This window comes from Rattus norvegicus, chromosome 16, assembly GCF_021556685.1.
Source record: "Rattus norvegicus strain SHRSP/BbbUtx chromosome 16, alternate assembly SHRSP_T2T, whole genome shotgun sequence".
Taxonomy (NCBI): domain Eukaryota; kingdom Metazoa; phylum Chordata; class Mammalia; order Rodentia; family Muridae; genus Rattus; species Rattus norvegicus.
This window is the reverse complement of record NC_141549.1, coordinates 39,233,136-39,255,729: the sequence shown is the minus strand read 5'-3', so window position 1 is coordinate 39,255,729 and position 22,594 is coordinate 39,233,136. Positions and strand designations below refer to the sequence as shown.

At 39.8% G+C, this 22,594-nt stretch overlaps 2 protein-coding genes and 1 pseudogene across 3 annotated transcripts in view; all 3 read right to left on the bottom strand.

The window, feature by feature from the left end:
- The window catches only part of Erich1 (glutamate-rich 1), a gene marked incomplete at its 5' end in the record, with an annotated part of 52,793,804 nt that overhangs the window by 44,408,634 nt on the left and 8,362,576 nt on the right, over window positions 1-22,594 (bottom strand).
- LOC148000532 (glyceraldehyde-3-phosphate dehydrogenase pseudogene) lies at window positions 1,780-2,792 on the bottom strand (annotated as a pseudogene).
- LOC148000531 (uncharacterized) overlaps window positions 9,594-22,594 on the bottom strand; it is a 36,127-nt gene continuing 23,126 nt past the window's right edge. For 2 of the 3 annotated variants that reach the window (XR_015639842.1, XR_015639850.1), the window contains exons 5-6: window positions 13,786-13,920; window positions 9,594-9,737 (exon numbers count right to left, since the gene is read on the bottom strand). The gene's annotated coding sequence lies outside the window, so the exon portion shown is untranslated. The remainder of the gene's footprint in view (window positions 9,738-13,785; window positions 13,921-22,594) is intronic. The other variant, XR_015639843.1, reaches the window with a different exon arrangement.

Here is a 22,594-nt window from a genome sequence, read left to right as displayed (position 1 = left end):
ACTAACAAAATAATGTCCAAAATGCTAGTGTCAGAAAACACCTGAGACTCAAGAAAGGAAGGTTACTGGCAACAAAAGACAAGATCAAACAACAAACAAAGGGGCTCCATCCAGAACAAACCTAAGTCTGTACACTGGTAGGATCAAGGGCAGGCTTTCATAAAAACAGGACATCAAAATTTATAGCAAACGACCAAAAGAGAAACCTGAATGTTGGGAGTTTATTGAAGGATTCTGTGGTTACAGATAACTAACCCAACCTGATCCTGCTTTTAAAAAAATGGCAGACTGTTTTTGGAAGAAACCGAGATATATTCTAGAACCCAGGGATCTTTGTAAAACTTGGAGAAAATATCAGGAACCTAAGCAAGCCTCTTCCTCTCTCTCTCTCTCTCTCTCTCTCTCTCTCTCTCTCTCTCTCTCTCTCTCTCTCTCTCTTCCTGTCTCTGATTCTTCCTCCCCACTGCCTTTTTGTGGGATGAATGCCCAATAGCATCTCATGTTTACAGCACTGGCAATTCCATCTGCATTCAATGGAGTCAAGAATTCTATTCCAACCTTGGTGGAAGAAATCTAACATGCATACCAGAGGCTGAGAGGAAGGTGAAGTTCTTGGGAAAAGAAATTAACGTAAGTATCATCATCATAAATGTTTTACCTACAGAAAAGCTCACAGACTCCAGAAGGCATAGCAAAGCATTGCTGAGGCTCAGCATACAGTCCATGTAGCAATAGCTGTCCATGCATCACCTGCTATAAGGATAGATGAGCTCTTATAACATAGGCAGAAAGACAGAGACCAAAAGTAAAAGGACACAGTTTGAAAAATCTGACTGATAGACTCACTGCTAACATTTGTGTTGTTCATGGGAAAACAAAAAAACCCATATATCACATGTCTAAATATAAATCTATTAAGATCACATTGATACAATGAACAAAATATATGACTTGACAAACATACCTTCATACCAACTTGGAAGGTAAGGTTCCAACTTAGAGTTCTCAGCTCTTTGGAGCTGCACATTGGAATGTGGTGACAGGAAAAAGCTGGTCTCTCCCTTAGACCCCATCCGTTGGCAGCTAAAGTCAGCTTCACACAAGCATGTGGACATTATATAAGCAAACTTCACCACATCCCTCTAAAATACTCCCCTTGCACTCAAGTGTGAAAACAACAGACCTATAAAAATGGTTGTTTTAGAAGGTATTTCAGAGTCTTGGGAATCCAAGAATTATCTAAGCAGGGTTTTTGTTTTGTTTTGTTTTGTTTTTAGCCTCTGAACAAGTGACATTTATATCCAATATCTTTCTTAAGAAGGAAAATAGAGAAAATATTTTTAATATTGAATTTTATTTAGTGTGAGGGGTGTGTATATTTACAAGTATGCATGTATTCATACTATGGTGTGCATGTAGAGATCAGATAACATGAAGAAATACATCTTCTCCTACCATCTAGGAATTAAATTTACGTCATCAGACTTAGAGGCTAGTATCTTTATCCACTGAGCCATCTCATTGGTCCAAGAAAGTTTTATTGTACATTCTAGAATATTTAAGAACTTCCCTGGCTTTTGGTGGGAGAGTGGTGCAGCAAACTTTATTCAAGAGAGTAGGGAGGGCTCCCTAGTCCCCTCCTGCTATTATGGGTGTCTGGGATGGAAATTGTGAGGTAGATGTTCAGTATTGGGGGCCAAGTTAGGACAGGGACTCCTCAGCAAATGAGGGCCTCTCTCTTGCTCTCAGTGGCCTTGCTGGGGGGTGGTCCAGGGTTTCTTACTCCTTGGATGCCATGTAGACCATGAGGCCCACCACCCTGTTGCTGTAGCCATATTCATTGTCATACCAGGACATGAGCTTTACAAAGTTGTCATTGAGAGCAATGCCAGCCCGAGCATCAAAAGTGGAAGAGTGGGAGTTGCTTTTGAAGTTGCAGGAGACAAACTGGTCCTCAGTGTAGTCCAGAATGCCCTTTAGTGGGCCCTCAGATGCCTGCTTCACCACCTTCTTGATGTCATTATACTTGGCAGGTTTCTCCAGGCGGCACATCAGATCCACAACAAATACACTGGAAGTAGAAACATGGAAATCCATGCCAGTAAGCTTCCCATTCAGCTCTGGGATGACCTTGGTCACAGCCTTGGCAGCATCCGTGAATGCAGGGATGATGTTCTGGGCAGCCCCATGGCTATCAGGCCACAGCTTTCCAGAGGGCCATGCACAGTCTTCTGAGTGGCAGAGATGGCATGGACTGTGGTCATGAGCCATTCCAGGATGCCAAAGTTGTCATGGATGACATTGGCCAGGGGAGCTAAGCAGTGGGTGGTGCAGGATGCATTGCTGACAATCTTGAGCGAGTTGTCATATTTCTTGTCATATTTCACACCCATCACAAACATGGGGGCATCGGCCAAAGGGGCAGAGATGATGATCTTTTTGGCCCCACCCTTCAAGTGGGCCCCGGCCTTCTCCATGGTAGAGATGCCGGTAGACTCTATGACATACTCAGCATTAGCATCACCCCATTTGATGTTAGCGGGATCTCGCTTCTGGAAGATAGTAATGGGCTTCCCGTTGATGACAAGCTTCCCATTCTCAGCCTTACTGTGCCATTGAACTTGCCATGGGTAAAGTCATACTGGAACATGTAAACCATGTACAGGAAGTCATTGAAGGGGTCGTTGATGGCAACAATCTCCACTTTGCCAAGTGTAGAGCAGAAGGCATCCCTGGTAACCAGGCGCCTAATGTGACCAAATCTGTTCAAGCTGACCTTCATCATGTTGTCTACAGGATGAGGCTGGCACTACAGAAGCAGATGCTGCTGTCTCTGGAACAGGGAGGAGTGGAAAGCCCATCCCTAGTTTTTACTTTCTTGATGCTGGTCCAACCCCAAAGCCATAACCAGAATGGTCTCCCAATATTCCATCTCCCTGCAGTTAAATTGTCCCAATTATGAACCACAGCCTAGAAAGGAAAACTTTGTGCCACAAAGGGGCATGGAGTCAGATAGAGGCTAGAGCTGGCAGAAGTTGGGACAATGAAGAGATCAAAAAGGTACCTTTGTGGGCTGCCTTTGCCGAACTGTTTTCTCAGCTCCTTCGGACAACTGAGAGAAATACTGTTAATCCATCTCATCAACGAGGAAGCAAGCTGTGGAAATGAAGCATCTCACTGACTTATACTCATCCTAGAAAATCAAATCTGTCAAATTCCATCTCAGGCTATCTGAAGCCAAGCAAGAATCTCACTTTTACTTCTGTTTATTGAAAAGGGCATTTTGTATAATATATTTTGATCATGTTCTTTTCTGTATCCCAATTGCCCCCCAGACCTTTCCCAGTTAAAACTACCTACCTTTTCTGTCCAGTTCAGAGGAAGTTTTCTGGCCCTAAGGAAATAGAATGTCTTCATAAAGAATAGAGTGGGAACTCTACATGTGGTTGTACATGTCTATAAATCTGCCATTTTGGAGGCATGAGGATTGTGAGTTCGAGACCAGTGTGGGCTATCTGGTGAGTTCCAGGGCAGTGAGAGCTACCCAAAGAAGACCTGCCTCCAAAAGAAAACAACTGGGCTAGAAAGATGGCTCGGGAATTAAGAGCATTTAGTGTCCTTCCAAAGGACCTGAGTTTGATGTCCAGCATCCATATGACAATTCACAACTGTCCATAATGCCTGTTCAATGGGATCTGATGCTATCTTCTGGCTTCGGTGGGTACCAGGCATGTGCATGGTATACTGACATAGAGGCAGGTGAAAGCTCTTATATGCATAGAATAACAAAATACATTTTAATTTAAAAAGGAAATTTTTTAAGAAACCAAAAAAATCTTCATAGCTGACTTTAATGCCAACATCTATGTTTTTTAAAAAATTACATATGAATAGAAAAGATGCATAAGCCATCATTCGTGTCTAATTCATTAGTGGATAGAAATGAGAACGTGCTTTTTAAAGCCATGAAAACACTACACATATAATTGAGCAAAGATTGGGTAAGAAGCCTAGATCTAATGGTACATAACTACAGGAAAAGACTCATAAATTCTGCATTTTTTCAGAGCAGGTGTTGGATATGTTGCCCTTATTTTTAATCCAGCATACTAAATGGCACATACAGACTGGAGAGATGGCTCAGAGGTTAAGAGCACTGTCTGATCTTCCAAAGGTCCTGAGTTCAATTCCCAGCACCCACATGGTGGCTCGTGACCACCTGTAATGTGATCCTATTAAAAAATAAAATAAAGGCTGGGGATTTAGCTCAGTGGTAGAGCGCTTACCTAGGAAGCGCAAGGCCCTGGGTTCGGTCCCCAGCTCCGAAAAAAAGAATCAAAAAAAAAATAAATAAATAAAATAAATAAATAAGTGGCACATACAAAATAAAATTGGAAATTTTACCAAATGGGTAAACAGCTTTAGATCTCTCTACCTAACTTAAGTTTTTTTTTTTTTTTTTTTGGTTCTTTTTTTCAGAGCTGGGGACCGAACCCAGGGCCTTGCGCTTCCTAGGTAAGCGCTCTACCACTGAGCTAAATCCCCAGCCCCCCTAACTTAAGTTTAAGAAAACATGCTTTCTCATTCACAGGAAGGTCTTGGATAATTAGTTCAATTTCTTATGTGTTAGCTCTATTTAAAAAGAAAGAAGAAAGGAAGATTCAAAAAGGGCCTTGGAAGTTTATACTAAAAATTTATTAAGTAAATATTGTGCTTGATGCCCAATTCTCATTAAGTATGATGCAGTGGCCAAACTAAGTATCAGAAAGCTGAAATGCATAATGCATGCATTTGCATGCACTGGGCCACAGGTAATAGAACACAAGGGCAGAGGTTAAACAGTTGGAGGCCCTGGTTTAATAGCAGACCCCAACTGTTATTTAAATGTCACAAATGTCAGTGTTCGTCTTCAAATGGTATTACAGTAGGATTAGTGTCCTAAGCCGTGTTCCAATTTATGGAGAATCAGGGAGAATGATTCTCGTCAACTTAGTCCAAAGCAGGAGAAGATTGATTTTCCTTTACCACTCGGTTTGTTTTTATGAGTTTTCCAGACCCCACCTTTCCCTAGTCTGCACTGTGGATGGAAGCTGCCAGATCTGCTCAGAGGCCATATGTGAACAGTGAATCTGAAAGAGTTATGGCTCATTGAGAAACTGACGTAGAAAATATTACCACTCTCAGCGACCATTCGGGGCTCCCTGCAAAACGTCAGAGCCAGCAGTGGCTTAAAACATGAAACAGATATAGGAACAGCCAGGCCAGCTCTTCCACAGGACATCCTAAAGGCAGAGACCCGCAGAACTAAGACAGCTGAGTGGATGCTGGCATCGCTAGCCCCATCGTTTCTCTTCGCTCAATGACGAATGGGTATGTGATTCCAAAGCTCTTCTAAGACTTATTAAAATATCCTTGTTATCCTTAGTAGTGAAGCGTGTGTATTTGAGCACCTACTATGTGCCCAGTACAATGCATATAGTATCTTATCTTGATCACAGAATTACATGAAAATCACATTAGCCTGCCTTTTATTAAAAGAATAATAATAATAATGACCTGAGGCAGATGAATACACAGTTTAGCAAAGACGGCACCTCCCTCTTAACAATTCACAAACAGAGTAACTCACAGAAAGGGATGAAGCAAAAAAGCCTCCAGGGAATAATGTTATTTCTTAAAGTACTGTCCCACATGGGCAGAAATATCATAATATGGCTCAAGGGTATTTCATGTTAGATCTCCAGATGGGCAGGAGTGCGCCATTCAAGATGTCAAGCATTCTGTATGTAAGAACTGCGTGGACTCTTGGCAGAGCCTTTTCTTTTTCAGAGCTTCAGAGGTGCCACAGGAGTGATTACCGGATAGGAGGCCTTGCCTCCAACAAAGAGGACGCTGGGGATGTCAGAGAACACGGATCAGCTTGTGAGCCTCTTTGCTCTCGGAGGACAATAGCAGGAAACACCTGCCCAGAGAACAAGTGAGGCTGTCCTTCTCTTCAACTGCCTTTGTCATCTCTCAGGCCCCTCCAATTTACCATAATCTCGGAAAGGAAGTGAACCTGTTTGTGCCGAGAATTCTGGGAGTGGAACAGGCAGAGTGCATTGAGATTCAAGAGGTTCACAGTAAAAGTATTTGAGAAAATAGCTTCTGTGCAGTAAGGAATAAGAACCTCCACCCCAAGATCTCCAGATGAGGAGATAAAATAATAAAAACCCTCTGAGAGCACCAGATAGGGAGCACTCAGGAGACCCAGGTCCCTCTCCACTACATTTTATTTTTTAAAATTGTTTCCTCTGTAGCTCAAGACTACCCTTGAACTTGCTATGTGGTCAAGAATGACCTTAACTTCTGGTTCTTATGCCTCTACCTGAGTTCTGAGATCACAGGGGTAAGCCACTACATTCAAAGTCCCACTACGTTTTTGGTGACGTATTCTGCCAGGGTCCATGTTGCTTGGGTCCCAGAACTCTGGCTAGAGACATCCAGGGAATGAAGAAATGACAGACACACAGACACATAGACAATAAGGCTGGATCAGGTAAGGCTCTCTAACTGTATCAGCATATCCTGGAACCCCAGAGTTCATTAAGGTACAACCCAGGTTAAAGGGTTGGGCATCTTGAGGTCTCTGTAGGCAACCAGCTTGGGCTCTGGCTGTAAAGGTCCAGAAAGCAGAAGCTGCAGTTGCTAATCTTTACACACACTGATCAGTCATTCGTAAACCTTCACATTTGGATTCCTGAGGAAAGCTGTACCACCCTTCTTGAGTCTGGCCCTTGTGGGTAATGTCTTTTCCAATTTTCCACGGGCCAGTTGGTCTTGCAGTCTTTGACAGGCTGACTCAGCTTTACTCACTTGGATCTTCTGCTCCCTAGAGTATTTTGTACTCTATTTTTTTGGGTTTTTTGTTTGTTTGGTTTGGTTTGGTTTGGTTTGGTTTGGTTTTGGGGTTTTTGGGGGTTCCCCCCTTTCCTTTTTGACTTTGGTCAGATGACACAAATGATTAATACAGCTCTGATGACTACTAATTAGATAATGTAAAAATTTAATAAGAATGTAAAAATTAATTCTTAATGGAAAATGACAAACCCTTTTCATACTATAAACTAAAAGATGCTTAGTACTTACCATGTGTGACACATTGGGTACTTTCACATATTGAGTGCTTCTTTGTTAAGTGAGTGGTATACCCTTTAACAGAATGTCTCTGATTGACCTCTTACCATTTATTATACATTCTAATCATTGCTGGAGCAACTGGGATTTGATCATCAGCCCAATCTGTGACATCTAAGTTTACCTCACTTCTTTCAGTGAAACTTTTGTTTCAATAATATATATAAATACAAATATATACATATATATGTACAGTTCATACATATATACAACCCCTATACACATACATACATGGGCACACAGACAAGTGGAGGCGGACAAACAGACACAGGTACACACAGACACAGGGATACGCATCAGCTAATTGGATTTGAACAAGAACAAGGAATTAGATGCTAGAATTAGAGGCCAACCTTGTTTTCTGTTTAAAAGTTGGAGTTACTTCAAACTTTTTTGTTTTAATTAGTTTCCAAGCTTAAGCAAGCTTTGAAACTCCTCTGCTAAAATTTTACACAAATAAAAGCAAAAAACAACAGCAGCAACAAGACACTGCCCCTGGACATCACTGGGTTGGGGATTTAGCTCAGTGGTAGAACGTTTGTCTAGGAAGCGCAAGGCCCTGGGTTCGGTCCCCAGCTCCGGGGGGGGGGGGGGGGGGGGAGGACTTTGATCTGCACTTTTACTAACTATGAGCATTTGAAAGGAACTGAGGGTTAGGCAAAAAGGTTCAGAGGGTAAAGGTGCCTGCCACCAAGCCTGACAACCTCAGTTCAACTCACAGATCCGCATGATGGATAAGAGTGGTAGCTCTCAAAAGTTCTCTTCATTACACAGGGAGAATTAAATGTAATACTACAGCTTGATATGCCAAGACCAGTTGATATCCAAGGGGAGGGCTCCCCTTCTCTGAGGAAACAGAGAGAGGGCACAGAGAAAATCAGGATTTGAAGTAAATAAATTCACAAATGAAAATGTTTTTAGATATCATTGAGTCCAATTTTCCAAAACCCACATTATAAATATATATATTGATACTGAGGAGGTGGAAAGAAAAATGGGTGAGTTTCAGATTCAGGAAGAAACCATGTTTGTGATGGTGTGCATATGCTCGGCCCAAGGAGTGGCACTATTAGAAGGTGTCCCCCTGTTGGACTAGATGTGACCTTGTTGGAGTAGGTGTCACTGTGGATGTGGGCTTTAAGACCCTCATCCTAGCTTCTTGGAAGCCAGTCTTCTCATAACAGGTTTCCAATGAAAAAGTAGAACTCTTAGTGACTCCTGTACCATGCATGCCTGGATGCTACCATGCCCCCAACTTGATGATAATGGACTGAACATCTGAACCTGTAAGCCAGCCCCAATTAAATGTTGTCATTACAAGAGTTAAAACTCTAACTAATACAATGTCTCACAAAGTACAGTGGGACACAATTGAGGAAGGCACCTGATGTGAGTTTCTGGCTTCAACAAATACACAACAGGCACCTGGACCCACACAGTTCTGCATACACATGCTCGCAAACACACACACACACACACACACACACACACACACACACACACACACACAGGGGACTGGGGAAATAACTGTATGTTATCCTATTAATTAATTGTTTAGGGAAGATATGGTCTTACTCTATTGCCCAAGGTGATCTTGAACTCCTGGAATCAAACCCTTTCCTGTCTCAGCCTCCTTGTGCCAATGCACAGGTGCACCCCACAGCACTCAGTCTGGAGTGACTCTTCAGAAAGAGGAACTGCATATGCTTTCCTCACTGGACTTCCCTGCTTCCATATTCCTATTCATGCATGCAATTAATCAAAAATGTGAATCTATGACCTCTGGCACAGATGCTGTCTTACTGGTGGGAATTAGGAATGAAGGACAGAGGGGGGTCTCCTTCAAGGGCCATGGATACAGAAGGAGTTGGTGCTAAGGAGAAAGAATCCAGGCAAAAATGGGATCTTGGGCTACAACAAAGGCTTTTCATTTTGTAACAAAAGTCCAATTCAAGATACAAATTAACCTTCTCTCTTAGTTCACTAATAGTCTGAAAATAATGTAGACATTCGGCTAAGAAGTAAAGCCACTCAATTAAGAAATTAAAAATATCAATATGAAGGGAGGACATTCTGTGGTGACGGTATAACAGTCCCTTTGTTGCTTAGTAAAAATAAGTCCAGGAAATATTTTTTGATAGATTAAAACTCAAATGAAAAGTAACTTAAATTTCTCTCTCACAGTAAAACAATCTATTTTATTGAGTGCCAAACAGAAAGTTGCAAAAATATCCACTGGACAACAATCTCTACAGTGTTACAGCTCGGCAGGTGGAATTTCAGCTGCCTAGAGACTCAATATTGGGAAAGCCTTCTTCCAGGCATCTCCAGGCTGCTTTATTTGGTGAACTAAAAACTGTGAGAAGATTGTCTTTTAAGAATGCAATGGGACCCTGAAACAATCTTTTGTTTCCTGAGACATTCCAAGAAATCTTTATTCGGGTAAATAGTTTGAGGGTACATTATAAGCAAGACAGAGGAAACATGGTGAAATGCCAGGAAACTCTGTTCCTGAGATCCATGAAGACTAGATCTTGCTTCTTTATAGTCAACCAGTTTATCTGAAAGGCAAAAAATGAGAATTACTGGGTACATCAAAGACAGGAGGCCTCCTCATTGGACAGAATAAAAATAAGTAAGCGACAAATTTAGGTTTTCCCTTAAGATATTTTTTTTCTGGGTTTTAATTTAAATGTCACTTGTTGTTAAATGGTATCACACACACACACACACACACACACACACACACACACAACATAGCTTTACATGTTATAGAAATTCAGTCAGCCAGGAAAAGATAAACCGTGAAAGAGCTCTCATAGGATCATGTTGGTTATCCACAACTGAGCAATGAATTACACGTCACACAGTACATGATAGCTATCTGCATTTCTGAAGTTATAGCTCAGGAATTACTGGCCTCCCTTATCTGAGAAAAACCAAGCATAGTGCGAGATCAAAGGGAGTAATAATTGTGCAGGAAGTAACTTTTCCAAAAAGAAAATTCCTCTGAGGATGAAAAACTGATTTATCAAGTTGAAGAGTGGTGAGCACTTGTGTCGCCCTACATTTCCCATGTTGAATTAAATATGCCTGGCAATATTTCGAATAGACCATTTGCAGCAGGAAGAAACACTTTTTTTAAAAAAAACTCATACTTCCAAACCAAGGATCTCTCCTGGGGAATGAGCAGAGCAAAACAAAAAGAACTCGGGGTTAATTTTCAGATACTTCTCTGGCATAAAGTCTGTGTAATAAATACGTGATTGCACAGAGTTCTCCCATTGAAACGTGAAGGTGACCCTGAAATCTGCTCTGGAAGCCCCATAGAACAACCCAATTTTCATAGACTCTACAACAGAGAAATTCTGACCCTGCCAGTTCATGACCTGAGTTTCATGAATCAGCAGTTCTGACAACTCCAATCTGAACACAAGAAGGACTTGGAACAAACTGATGTCCAACTCAAATCAACAGTTAGGCCCCAAACAAAGCACCAAGCTGGATTCATTCACCTCCTTACCCAGGCTCACCTACAGAACTCGCTTGGAATTCACTGGCACCTGATGACATATTTCACCACCACCATCGTTCAAGAGATATTGAGGCAGAAGATGCCACATGACTTTTTCCCAAGGGCTCTCTTTGAAAAATGTTTTCCCTCAAGATGTTCATCATTCAAAACTCAGTTCAGGGTCTGAAGAGCTGGCTCCGTGCTTCAGAGCATAGACTGTTCTTCCAGAAGACTTGGGTTCAATTCCCAGTACCCACATGTCTGTTTACAACTGTAATTCAATGCCAGAGAATCTGAATGTCCTACTCTGACTTCAGTGGGTACCAGGTGTGCATGTATGGCACAAACATACATGCAGGCAAGACACCTATACACATACAAATATTTTTTACTAAAACACTATATTAAGGACAGAGTATGCTGCTGGTGAGTGTCAAAAATACCAGTGCTTGGGATCTGGGAGCAGGAGAACAAGTTTAAAGACAGCCTGGGCTCCATAGCAAATCCTGGCCTCAAAATAAATAAATAAATGTAATAAGAAAAGCCATTCAATGTTACAACTAATATAAACTGTCTAAGCATTTTTTAAAACTGGATATTAATGAAAAAGAATGAAAGGAAGGAAGAAAAAGGAAGAAAGGGGAAAGAGAAAGAGAGAAGGAGAAGGAGAGAGGGGGAGAGGGAGGGAAGGAGAAAGAGGAAGGTTAGCAATGGTGGTGTAAGACAAAGCTGTATTTTCAATTATTTTTATTGGCATAGATGGACACAAATGTATATAATGTACCTGTCTATTATAAACCAGAAAAGAAAAAAAACGTTAAGACGCATTCTCAAAAAGGATATCAAGGACAGACAAGGGAAAGCCTCTTGTCCATTTTATTTACATCTATGTCCGCCTTACCAAACACAGACATGAGTCTAACACTTTCCATTTCGCTCTGCTGACTCTTTGGAATGCACTGTGAGCACAAGAGTCTCATTTATCTTGACTACAATGGGGGAAAACATCTCTGGAAATAGTGTCAGTAGTAGGTTCAGACTGCAGTAAGCCAAGATAGAATTTTATCTCCCAGCTATACTTACACAATCATAGTAGCTGGTACCCTCTTCCTGATGCTAATACTAGGCCTAGCATGGCCACTCACTGTTCCGTGATTGAGAATCTCAATTATAATATTAAATAATTTTATTCAGTTGGCAGCCTACTTGAAAATAATCTTGAAATTAACTACTTTCTGTTCACATTTTATAACTTCAGATACCATAGCTAAATAAACAAACATGTACAAATATAGAAAACAAAAATAAAAAAATTAACTGTGGGGCTGGACATGGTCATTCCCATACATAATCTCAGCACTTATGAGTGCTGAGGTAGGAGAACTGTCAAGAACTTGAGACCATCTTGGACTACATGGTGAATGGAACAGATGACCTGTAGACCAGCTTGGACTACTGAGTATCAAAGTAGGGATATGCACACTTATTGGTTGTCTTATGCAGAGGGGTCAGCCTTGAAACTACATACACACAAACAATCAAAGCAGACTCAGCAGTGTGTGTGTGTGTGTGTGTGTGTGTGTGTGGTGTGTACAACACTGAGCCATCTATCTCTCCACTCCCTAGCACTTGTACTAGATAACAATACAGAATAAGAGCATAGGTTAAGTCTTGGGGTGATCCTCAGCTGTGAGAGAAAGGGGAAAATTAAGCCTTGCTTTATCTCTGAAGCTGCTGAAGTAGAAGTTTCTGGATATGTCAGCTGACACAGACTCACGTGGTGTTTTGCTGAGACAGGCTTTAGTTGTGTTTTGCTAAGGCAATACCTGTGGGAGGACACATGATGTTTGGAGAGAGTATAAATAGGACTCGACAGTGACAGGGATGGCGCTCTTGCATAGCTAGCTTTGCAAAGCTTTGATGCTCTCCAGTCTTCATCTCCAATGATCTTCACTTGTTGAGAGAGACATGGCAGAGAACTCCCGTCTGGTTCTGGACACTCCTGCTGACCAGAAGAGGCCTGGTGGTTTCTGCTGGATTGTGCGTGCAACCACTGCTGATTTTGCTATCCTGACACTACTGAACTGGGCTGCTGGTATCCTGATAATGGAGATTGAAATTGCCCCAAAGATCTACTTCAAAACAGGTCCACATCCTCTTGTCCTATTTATCTTTTCTTACCTACCTTTGGACAGTGGGCTAGAAGTGGGGGTCAAAATGTTTGTGAACCCTTATTAAAACTAAGTTTTAAAAAATCTAAGCCTGCAAACTTCCCCAGACCACTTACCCTTGGCTATTCCCTAAATTTCTATTGTTCAGTTTCAGGTTTGCTCATCTGGCCCATATGGACTACTTTGTGCCAAGAGCATGTATACCATATAACTCTATACTGGGGAGGCTTGGGGGTGGGGAGAATGGTTGAATATACAGCTGTCCATACAGCCTACATCTATCTGGTTTTCACAAGTAGATGGTAGGTTCTTTATGTCATTTTCAAACCCCTTCCCTGAAGCAACCTCTTTTCTGGTCTTCACACCTTACACCACATCTAGCAAATATCTCATGGCTAGTTGATCCATCTACATATGGCTTTACCTTCTAAATTACCGTCAGCCATCTTTAACTGAGTCTAGCCACAAGCCTACATGCCTAAATGTAAAGGCAGCATAGTGGAATTAAAATCCATCCAGTTGAGAGTCAGGGCATGAAAGGGCTAGGTTCCTGACTGCTTATTACCCACATACACTGGAGTAGTCTTTCACCTTCTAGAATTTAGTTCCCTCAGTGTTGATATGATATCATGTGGTAAGCTTTAAACTCTAGTCTGAATTGAGAATTTCTGGTTTGGTTGGAGACTCAGTTGTGTCATGTGATGTTTTTCTAGAAACTGTCTTATGAGAGGATGTTTTGCTGAGAACACGCACATGATGTTTTTCTGGAAGCTGACTGATGAAAGGGTATGTGATGCTTTGGTAGAGCAGATACTTGAGAGGATAGAGCATAATGCCACAGTCAGTGGAGGACACTCCTGCACTGGTTCCACCTTGATTTCCCCTCTGATCCTTGTTTGTCATACTTCACAGAGAAAAACTCACCAAAGAATTTCCGGTGGTGTTTCAACTGCTTCTTGTCACTTCATCAGACTTGTACTGATCAGAGGAAGCTTGCAGTTTCTCTTCAATCAATCCACTGATGATGATTCCAGTGTGATGCTTTGCTAGTGGAGTAGACTGCTGACAACAAAAATTGGAATCACCCCAAAAATCTACTTCTAAATAGGTTCACATCCCCCTTGTTCTATTAGCCATCTTCCTCCTCTACCTTTGATCAGTGGCCTATAAGGGGGGTTAAAGCATTTAAGAACCCTTGTTAAAGTATGTTTTAGAAAATATAAGCCTACACTAGTCCAACACTTAATTGCTATGATTTTGTTAGGAAAGATGAAGAATCCATCCTTCATGTGCATCTAGAGAAACACAAGTTATTTGCCAAACATCCTACTCTTCACCAGCAGACAACACAGAACCAGCTTGTGTGAAGTGTAAGCCCCAGTTCTGTGGAAAGTGGACAGGCAGTGTTCCTTTCATTGGCTTCTGACTGTCAGTTTCCCAACACAAACCGCCAATGTAGTCTTTCATTCAATCACAGTATTAGGAGCTAACTGATATTACATTGCTTTTCTTGCTCCAATTGTCTTGTTCTCCAGGACAAATGCCATTGTCATTTACCTAGTGATGCTATTTTGTCCTTTCCTGAAGGTGCCAGGTCACGTTACATCATTCAAGAGGGATTCCCCTACACTCCTGTCCATTGGTCCGTTGCTTAGTTCCTTTTTCAAGATGATAAGATATGCCCTGTATCTTGTACTTGCATTGTCCAGTCATTAGCACAATAAGTAGTATACTTATAGCCAAATTAGGATTAAATCTGGCAAGAAATGGATGAACCAATGAAGTAAATGAATGGACTTGAAAATAAATGAATGAATTTATGAATGAATGAATGATCTATAAAAAGTTATAATATCAAAATAGCAGATGCTTACAGTATCTCTCATTTAATCAGTCTTTCATCCACAACTCACTTAAATCTCCTTTATTTAAAATTAATTACCTGGTCACGTGTACTAATGAATGTTCAGTAGCTTTGTTAACTTCAGAGCAGGTGAAGAACTATTAAGGGCAGTACGCTCAGGCCACATTCCCTGGCATGAACCTTCCTTTTTTAAACCTATTCGTTTAAAATAATTGCTGTAATTCTTGATAATATATTGAACTGGATTTACATAAAATAATACGTAACATAGTACTTTCTGTACCTTGTGTGTACCAATATAAATCATTCATTTTTTTATCACTAACTTATTTTCTGGTAAGACTTCAAACATAGTGACAGAGCTTCTCCCCAAAACTAATGATGAATGCATCTAAATATTATCCACAATGGAAACTGTTCCCATCTTTGTATTTCTATTCAGCTGTGAGCATGGACTCACATCTTCATGTCATTTTCTATCACTGAATCCAAGTAACTCCAGCTAAGCACATTATTCTCATTGCGGTACCAGAATTTATATGTATCACACAAAACATGTACATTTTAAAAACATTCACTTACACACATTCCTCCAGCTAAGAAAAATACAACAAATGGAATGATCACAAAAGCAAGCTGGTTCATCTGTACGGAGATAATTGACTGTGGTTTTATCACTTGAAGGAATACTGTGCAAATATTTTAAAAGACAAGAATGCCTTCTATATTATTCCAGATTAAATAATTATATCCCAAAGTAATCGATTATATTCTTTTCTATAACAGAAAATACACTGAGATTAATCATCAGGGAAAATTTAATTATAACCCATAAGCTCAGTAGGAGTGTACAACAATAAAAATGAAGCTATTCTGCTCGTATGAAATATTTCTGAGTTAGGTAATTAAGTAAAAATTCAAATGTAAGAACAATGCATGTAATGTTTTCTTTCTACTAAAAGAGGATAGAGTTTAAATTTTAAATAAATTTTGTAATAATATACAATAAATACATATAAATGCCTGGACAACAAAATAGACAGAGTTGGATGTTGGGGGCAGAAGAAGAAGCAATTTTTTTTGCAATGTACTTCTTTGTATTCTTTTTTTTCTCCATCTTTATTAAATTGGGTATTTCTTATTTACTTCTTTGTATTCTTAATTTTTAACCCATATGAATATATTGCCTACTCAAGGAATTTCAAGTTACACATACCCACTCATGTATCTAGAATATCTAATAAGTGAATTTTGCTAAATTTCCCTCTGCTCTCTGCCCTCCCTCTTCCACATCAAATTATTTGTTTGGTTCTCAGGAAACAGCTGAAGTTGTCGAGTTTAGAACTGGGTTGCTCTTGATCCAGTTTGAAATCGAAAAAAGCCTAATGCTGAATAATGAAGTTGATAAGGGGAACACGTTTGCCTAAAAATATAAGCTGGAATCTATTGGCTGAATAACGACTAGAATCTGGGCGAGTATAATTAATCCTATTTGTTTTGCTGGCGCATCATGGTCTGATTAGCAGAAAGTTCAATTAAACTTTTTCATTTGGTAGCTCGGTGATGGATTCCTTGCAGAACAGGCTCAAGGACCCAACTCTGATCCTCAGCACTGGAACAGAAATGTTGTCATTCATAAACAAAATCAGTCATCAGCAACTGAACTGCCACCTGAAGAAACATTTATTTTATTTCATTGGCCTATACATATTTGAAAACTGAAAGTCCTTGTGTAATTATAGTAAACTATTTTTATTAACACTCACCCAAGATTTTAAATATTTACACAATTAATCTATACTTAAAAACCTGAAACCATCTCAAGTCTTTTACAGCTTTCTGTCTGCTAGATACACACTCACACACATACACAAATGCACACACACACACACACACACACACACACACACATGTGCAAACACATTTAACTTTGGCATTCAAAAGACTTTCTTGGGCAAAAGTAATAAACTGTCAACTTCATTTAAATGAAACACCATGACCCCCATTAGCAGGACATATGCTTGGCTTGGCTTTCCCTAATGCTGGAAATGGATTTGGTCTTGTCCATCCACACACTCTTGCCCTGTCCTCTTATAACCCAGAGCAGACATATGCTAGACAGCTGGCTGAAGCAAATCTATGGTCACTGAACAAAGCAAGCCTTCCTGGCCCACACAAAGATTGAACCTGTGACCTTACTCTCATTAGCTGGTGCCCTAACCACCTGAACTGAACAGCCACCAAAAAAAGGAAAATTGAGTTCTCTGTAGATCAATGTCTGTGTGCAGGCGTCAAAGTCAGGTTTAAAATCATATATAACAACAGTCATAAAGTCAGTGCTTAGGCAGTGCTACATCTTCCTCTTAGGTTATATGTCTTCAATCCTAGGCCCCAATAACACTTTGTAAGCTGAGAAACAAAAATGGGATCATTTTAAGAGCAGTTTGACATACAATAGTGTATGGTACCCACTCTAAAATAAAGAGATTAGCCACTCATTGTCCAGAAACTGACAGGAACAGATGCAGAGACCCACAGCCAAACACTAGAAAAAGCCATGGGAACCCAAAGAAGAGGGGAAGGAAGGATTATAGAGGCTAGAGAACAGGGCTGACAGTATCAACTAAGGAGGTCTCAAAGGGGTTCACAGAGACTCTAGCCACAATGGTTGGGTCTGAACTAGATCCTCTGCATATAATTTATGATTGTGTAGCGTGCTGTTCTTGTGGGACCCCTAACAGTCAAAGTGAGGCATTGTCTCTAACCCTTTATCCTGTACTCCAGACCCTTTTCCTCCCACTGGCTCACTTGATCTAGCCTTGATATGAGATTGTGGTTTCTAGTCTTATCGTAACATATTAAACATGTTTAGTTGATATCCCTAGGAGGCCTGCTCTTTTCTGAAGGGAAAAGAAGGAAGAGTGGATATGGGGGAGAAGGAAACTGGGAAATAAGGACTAGGAGGAGTGAAGGTAGGGAAATAATATATGTAACGAGTAAAATAATTTTTAATTTAAAAAGAGGTTAATCATTGAAATTAATAGTTAGTCTATGCTAGGAAATCACTATATGATCTAGATTCTACTAAGCTAATGGGGAAAGTAAAGAGAATAATAGTCATTAAACCTACTAGTGAGAAGAAGATGTAAAACCTGTGTGAGAAGATCTAAAAACTGTTAAAGAAAAGCTTCATCACTACAATGTCTGTATTCAGTCATTCAATCTAGAACTTTTGGCATGCTTCCAGTGTTTTCTGTATTTTAGCACTTCTGGTCGAAGAATTCTACCAAGGTAGGAATATCTACTCACAGCTAATCATCAAAATAGCACTGACAAGATATATATATTTCCATGTTTCTCCTGAATGCAGAATAGACAGTTATTCTAGTCCCAATAACTAATGTCCATCAAGGTGGTAGCCCCAGTGCAGCAATGTGTGTGGAAAATTCCAAACTAAATGAGAGATTTAACCATGAAGGTAATAGTAGTTTCAAAGCTGGAGCTTTGTTTTGAGGATAAAATGAAGTCTTACATACAAGATCCCTCCTTGCACACTTGAATGGGTTATCTCACATAGGAATGAGCCACAAGACATGATCACACATAACATTCCTATCCCACCTTTAGAAGATAGCATTTGTTTTTACATCTTACATCATGAAAACAATGATGTAATCACCAAAAACTATGCTAATCACCAAAAACTATCACTTGCAAGTTTCTCCCTTCTTGAAGAATTTTCCTGAGCATAAAACCCCAGTTTTTTAACACCTGACAGAGTTTCAAGACAACATCTTCCTTATACTTTCATCTCTATGCCTAGCAGAAGGCATAAATAAATTTGATCAATTATTAATAAGAAAGAAACTAAATGATTTCAACTGGCACTAATTTATCTTTTTATATCATTCAACTTTGCTTCTCTGATTCAATCCCTTTCTCCATTCATAATCTTCTCATTACCCTGTAAACACTACCAGTTCCCCCTTTTTTTCTGTTTATTCAAAATGTTCCATCACATGGAAATGACCATCATCTATTGAGAAATTATAGTATAGCATCTTCTATGTGTTACACCATTTAATATTAAAAGAAGAAAATTTTGCTACCATGTGTAGCCATAGAAGGTACTTATAAAATCTATGCTATATCCACAGATCACAGGACTGAGAACAGTAAAGAAAATACTTAAACCTAGATCTGTCTGAATCAAGATGTTTTCTTTGAATACCTCTCTGGTGCATCCCCAAATTCTACCTTCCAAAATTGGTCTCTTCCAAAATGGGTTTAACACAAGCTTAAAAGACAGAGACTTATTCAGTCCAGTCTATCATATAATGGGCTCTTAATTGTATTATTATAAAGTGCTTAACGTCTCAAAATTAATCATGTGCTACCCATATGTCCTGGCACACTTTACTGATCCATACCTTCTTGGCCTCCACAAAGGCTATGTTCAACAAGAGAAAACCCTACAGGTCGGAAATAGCTACACAAGACACTTCTGTGTTAGTCGGAATCAACAAAACATGTATGCTTTCTCTATACCTGCATTCAGATCTTTCTGTGTCAGTTCCCAGAGTTATAAAGAAATGCACAAAGTGTTTTCTCCTATAGTTTTTAAGGTGAAGGGGAAATGGGAAAGCTTTGAAATTTTGCATGTTGTTTAAATATTTTTAAAGTGTTGGGTTCTGGATATGTAGCTCAGTGAGAAAGCACTTGTCAGGAATATGTGAAGCCCTGCATTTGATCCCAGATTATACATAATTTTCATTTAAAAGCTTTTAATTATGAAACTTCTAGAGTGTCGCTGTCTCAGAAAGTCCTCTGCACCAATGTCAAAGAGATCACAATGAGTTTCTCCTTGTTTCTTTGAATACCCTCCATTTCAAAGGTTAAATACCTGGTAGTAAAAGCGCACTCCAGAATGAAATTCAACCTGAGTTCTCCATCTTGAGGTGACTATTCTGGACGTTTTTTTTTTCACAAGGAGAAAGCCATCTGTTTAACCAATTTAAATACATGCTTACAGAAGAATGAAAAAATAGGAATGCAAAAATTCGTGGATTTTAAGCACTTCTGAGTATTTGTAAAACACATTAAGACTTTTGATGCTTGGTAAAAAAAAATGAAGTGGTGCTTTCTGCTATAAATACCACTAGCAACTAAAGTCAAGCTAAAAATGGGGCTATCTTTGGCACACAATTGTTTTGATCATCTAAAATGTTGATCACTGGTATGCCATGGAGAAAAAGGACATAATTTTTCAATGGTTTGACTTCTTGGGAAGAGGGCATGTAATCTGAGAAAACATCAAACAGAATACAGTTCTTATTAGTTATATATCATTCCCTGCAACCTTCACCAGGGTAACGCCCATTAGAACAAAATTAAACATATTGACAGGTACACGTTAGGAAGGTGTTAGGCCAATGGTCTCTCCTTTGGAGAACTAGAACATGAATTCAATGTCACTTTACTCGTTTTCTTCATGAACCTAATCATTGGAGAAAGACTGTTCTTCAGGGTTTAATCACATACAAAAACCAAAAGCCGAAGTCAAGCCCTCTGCTACAGGCTCACTGTAGGCGTGCCACTCACAGTCTCATTGTAAAAGATAAAAATCTATAGCCACACCTCCTTAAGAGGCTAAGCTCCAGTGTTCATGGCTCGATATGGTCTAGAAAAAAAGTCAAACTGTCTCATTCTGTGTTTATATGCATCTCACATGCTTAAAATTAGTTATTCTCTGGGGCAAAATGTATAATAAATTATGGTGCATTTTTCCCTAAACAAGCTTTGAATTGCTTTGGTCCTTATCCTAAAAACTAACATGATTCTAATACTACCATTTCCTTTGTGAAATTTTTGAAAAATTCAATAAGGGTGGGCGTGACTCAGTGACAGAATGCTTGGTTAGCTGTCACTCATGATTCAAAATCCAGTGTGAGAGTGGGATGAGGGGACGGAGAGAAAGAATAGAGGGAGTTACAAAGAAAGGGGGGAAGAAAAGATGGACTCAACAGACTCCAGCACCTCAAGTTGATTTTATTATAGATCTCCAAACATATCTAGAGAAGAATTAATGAATAGGGACTGAATTTGTGGGCCCGGCACATAATTATAAAAATGTTATTTTAACTTCTGGAGTTATCACCATTCCTGATCTCAGCCAGTACTACAGAGTAATAGTAATGAAAACTGCATGGTATTGCTGTAGAACAGACAGGTTGATTAATGGAATCAAACAGACCCTGAAATAAAAGATACTTGATTTTTGACAAAGAATCCAAATCCATACAGTGGAAAAAAGAAACCATCTTCAATAAATGGTGCTGACTTAACTAGATGTCTCTACGTAGAAGAACGCAAATATATAGATATAGATATAGGTATAGATATAGATATAGATTATATAGATATATAGATATATAGATATATCATCCTGTACAAAACTCAAATCCACATACTTCAAAGACCTCAACATAAAACTGGATATACTAAATCTAATAGAAGTGAAAGTGGGGAATAACCTTGAATACATTGGTACTGGAGACAATTTCCTAAACAAAACATCAATAACTCAGGAACTAAGATCAACAACTTATAAATGGGACGTCTTGAAACTAAAAGCTTCTGTAAGGCAAAGGACACTGTCAGTAAGACAAAGTGGAAGCCTACAAATTGGGAAAGAATCTTCATCAACCCTGTATCTGACAGAGGGCAAATGTCCAAAATATATAAAGAACCCAGGAAGGTAGACACCAACAGGCCAAATAACTCACTTTTTAAAAATGGAGCACAGAGCTAAACAGAGAAATCTCAGCAAAGGAATCTCGAATGGCCCAGAAACACTTAAAAAAATGTTCAATGTCCTCAGTCATCAGGGAAATGAAAATTAGACTGACTCTGAGATTCCACCTTTCACCTATAAGAATGGCAAACATCAAAAACTCAAGTGACAGCACATGCTGGCAAGAATGTGGAGCAAAGGAACACTCCTTCATTGCTAGTGAGAGTGCAAACTTGTACAGCCACTCTGGGAATCAATTCGGTGGTTTCTCCAAAAACTGGGAATAGTCTTTGTGATAGTTTGAATATACTTGGCCCAAGAAGTGGCACTATTAGGAAGTGTGGCTTTGTTGGAGGAAGTGTGTCACTGTGGGGGTGGGCAATAGTACCCACATGGGAGCCGGTCTTCTCCTAGCAGCCTTCAGATAAAGATGTAGAGCTCTCAGCTCCTCCTGCACCATGCCTGCCTGGATGCTGCCATGCTCTTGGCCTGATGATAATGGAATGAACCTCTGAACCTGTAAGCCAGCCCCAACTAAATGTTGTCCTTATAAGAGTTGCCTTGGTTATGGTGTCTGTTCAGAGAAGTAAAGCCCTAACGAAGACAGTCCTACCTCAAGACCCAGCTATACCACTACTGGACATAAACTCAAAAGGTGTTCCACCATACCACAAGGACACTTGCTCCACAATGTTCATAGTAATTTTCCTCATAATTGCCAGACACTAGAAACAACACAGGAACGCCCTTTAACCCAAGAATGAATAATCAAGAAAATGTGGTTCATTTACATAATAGAATGCTATTCAAATTTTAAAAACAAGGACATCATAAAAATTTGCAGGCAAATGTATGGAACAAGAAAATAACATCCTGATTGAAGTGACCTAAACCCAAAAGGACATACATGGTATGAACTTATTTGTAAGTGGACATTAGCCAGAAAATACAAAATATCCACCCTACAATCCACAAGCCCAAAGAAGTTAAATAACAAGGAGGGCCCAGAGAGGATGCTTGACTCTCACCCAGAAGGAGAAATAAAATTGTCATAAGGGATGGATGGATGGAGGGGT